Source organism: Echinops telfairi, unplaced genomic scaffold, assembly GCF_000313985.2.
Source record: "Echinops telfairi isolate 266 unplaced genomic scaffold, ASM31398v2 ScPeMD7_7469;HRSCAF=8507_0, whole genome shotgun sequence".
In the NCBI taxonomy this organism is placed as follows: Eukaryota; Metazoa; Chordata; class Mammalia; order Afrosoricida; family Tenrecidae; genus Echinops; species Echinops telfairi.
This window is the reverse complement of record NW_022111372.1, coordinates 21,265,443-21,269,330: the sequence shown is the minus strand read 5'-3', so window position 1 is coordinate 21,269,330 and position 3,888 is coordinate 21,265,443.

Here is a 3,888-nt window from a genome sequence, read left to right as displayed (position 1 = left end):
CAGGGTAGGTCCATGTGACTTCTCCTTGGGGATGTTTTGCAGGAAGTGAGCCTTGCCAGCTGAAGCAGGGAACTGCTAAGGCAGCTGCACCCTGGTGCAACCATCACAAAGCAAGAGACTCGAGAACTAGAAAGGTGAGCTCACTGAGCCATTTATCCCTCCACCCTGTAATTAATCCCACATGTGTTTATCTTATCAGCCAGGTTGGCACAATAAACAAACTACCTAACCTGCCGTTAAAAATGGTATGAAATTAAAGGAAGAAATGATTTACAAACAGAACTGAACAGGAGATTTCAAAGGATACCTCAAGAAGACAAAGTAGAGTGCTATAATGAAACATGTAAAGACCTAGATTTGGAAACCACAGGGAAGGACAGACTTGGTCTTTCTGAAATTGGAAGAGCTGAAGAACTTCAAGTTGTAATAATCCATGATTGAAAGATTCTACAGCCCAGATTTTTAGTGACACAGGAAGCACACACATAAGAAGAGAAAAAATATACTGAGTCACTGAATGATAAAAAATTGATGAGTATTTAATTATTTCCAAAGATAACATAGAATCAGGAACTGATACTACTGAAGGAAGTAATCCAAGCTGAACTGAAGACATTGAAAAAAACACTCCATTAATTTACATTTAGAGATATAAATTGAGATTATTTAACACATGGGGACATCACTGAAACTGCTTAGTTATCTTTAGTAATAAATTTTAAGGACTACTACTTGGTGAACTGACTGAAATGTCATACCCATGTCCATTACAAAAACAATGTACCAAACATAATGTTGAGATTAAAAAACAAAATGATTAATATCAATAAGTAAAATTATGTTGAAAATAATTCAAAATGTTTACTGCAGTTCACTGACAACGTACTGCCAGAAATTCAGAAGAAGATGTTAGAATATCATATTGAGTTTAGCTGAAGGTCAAGTTCTATTGACTTCAGAAAGATATTTGATTGTGTGGTTCTGACAGCTATGGATAACATTTCAGAGACTGGGAAGTCTAGAACACTCAGTGTGCTCTTGAAGACTACAACCCATGCATAGTCAGTGGAAGAGAAAATGGAATTCTGTATGGTTTAAGTATCAGACAAGATCTGTATCAGATTAGTATTCTTTCAAAATACCTATCTAATCTACATAGTAAAAAAAATGTAAGAGTTTAAAAGCATGTGTAAGGACCACTGAAGTAAATCATCATACATATCTTTGTGCTTGGATTTTTAGGTCATCCTAGACTATTGTTGAAAACTTACATTAAGGAAATGATCTATGTAAACATATCTTATGAACTAGCATGAGTACCTCTCTTAGTCCTAAATTTATATTACCTAAAGGAGAATTGGTAGTGTAGTGTGTTGCTCTTTGGGCTGCTGAATGCAAGGTCAGCAGTTTTATTACTTGTGGCTCCCACAAATCTGACCAGTCCCACAGAGAAAGAGCTTAGGGTCCCTCAGTCTCCCGGGAATATGGTACCGAGTTCCTCCAAAATGACATGAAGACAGCAACTTACCTCAACACCCTCAACAATAAACCAAGAAAAACAAACACATCAGAGGAAGTCCTAAACCTAACAATGCTCATAGAAAAAGTGGACACTAATCTGCCAGAAAAATAAATCTTCAGCATACTACTTGGAGTAATACAGTATACAAGGGAAGCAATGAAGAATAAAAATACAATGATAGAGGAGATGAAGTCCATGATAGAGGTGCTAAAGTCCATGCACCAAAGGGAAATACAAGAACTAATGGATGAGATAACAGAAGCAAAAAACAAGAAAACGGACCTCACCAATATACTAGAAGAGGAGGAGAATTGTACCATGATCTCAAGGATTTTCAGGCACTTTAACAACCAAGAAAGATTATCATAGAGGCAGAAGAAAACCTTAAAACAATGAAGAGGAAAAATATTTGAATAATTGGTCTACCAGAACAAGACAGAGTGGCAAAGTCAACATGTCATGCAACAAGGAACTCCAAGAAGCAGGTGTTGCAAACTTAACCTTTGACAAAACTGACTTCGTGTGCAAACCATAACAAGAGACAACGATGGCCACTATACAATGCTCAAAGGATCAGTATACCAGGAACCAATGAACATAATGCATATATACACACCTAACGAGAGACCTGTGATAGGATGGTTCAACATTCGAAAGTCCATCAACATTATTCACTACATTGATAAGAGAAAGGATAAGAACCTCATGATAATATTGATAGATGCAGAAAACGCATTTGACAACATCCAACACCCATCCCTAATTAAGACACTAAAGAAGATAGGAATTGAAGGAAAATTCCTCATCATACAAGTTTCTCTGAAAAGCCAACAGCCAGCATCACAGTAAATGGAGAAAAGACAAAAACAATCCCACTGAAAAGGGGGACCAGACTAGGATGCCCCTTGTATGCACTTCTTTTCAACATCGTACTTTAGGTCCAACTAACAACATAAGGTACCAGAAGGACATTAAAGGTATCCAACTTAGAGAGATGAAACAATCACTATTTGCAGACATGATTCTCTACACTGCAAATCCCAAAAGCTCTACTAGAGCAGTACTGGCAGCTGTAGAAGAATCTGGAAGAGTGGCAGGATACAAGACCAACAAACCAAAGTCTATTGGTTTGCTATATACATCGTAGAAGACCATGGAGAAGTAGATCAAGAATGCAGTACCCTTGACAATATCCAAGAACAAATTGAAATAACTAGGGATAAATTTAACCAAAACCCAAAAGACTTATACAAGGAAAACTACAGAACTCTACTGCAGGAAACCAAAAGTAACCTCCACAAATAGAAGAATATCCCATAATCATGGATCAGAAGACTCAATACAGTAAAGATGTCAATCCTACCCAAGGCACTTTATAAGTTTGACGCTATTCCCATTAAAATACCAACAACCTTCTTCAAAGAATTGGAAAATCTGACCACTAGTTTCATATGAAGAAAAAAGAAGCAGAGAGCAGAGAACTTAAGAAGAAGGACAAAGTAAGAGGGCTGTCTTTACCTGAATTTATTACCTACTATACAGTCACAATGGTCAAAACAGTGTGCTACTGACCAATGGGGGGGGGGGGTGACCAAAAACATCAGCATATAGACAACTGATCTTCAACAAGGAACCAAAAATCATCAAGTGGGAGGTGGATACCCTTTTTAACAAGTGGTGCTGGAAACAATGGATATCTACCTGCAGAAAAATTAAACAAGACTCTTACCTTACCCCATGCACAAGAACAAACTCAAGGTGGATCACAGACCCAGAAGTAACATCCCAAACTATCAGGGCAATCAATGAAAGAATCATGAAAAACCCGAGAACATTAGAGCAGTGAATAAATAAGTAGGCTAAGTGTAATAGGGAAGGGTACACACAGAGATGAAACGGAAATCTACAAGTGGGATATACTAAGGGTAAAACACCTTTCTGCATTGAATGACTTCACCAAGGGAGAAACAACAGAACTCACAGGTTGGGAGAAAATTTTTAGCAATGACACAACTGACAACGAGATTTTTATTAAAATCTACAAGACCCTTCTAGCCTACAAAAGAAGAAAATAGTTAATCCCCTCATGAATTGGTAAAAGACATGAACAGAAGTTTCACCAGGGTGGAGACCCTGAATGGCCAATAAACATATGAGAAAAAGGTTCTGATAATTAGCCGCCAGAGAAATGCAAGTTAACATAACCATGAGATACCTTCTAAAACCCTTGAGGATAGTCCAAATCAGAAACTCAGAGAGTAACAAATGTTGCAGAGGATATGGTGAGATAGGACTCTCCTCCTCTGCTGGTGGTCGTGTAGATACGCACAGCCTCTGTGGAAAGTGATCTGGCCATACTTAATGCA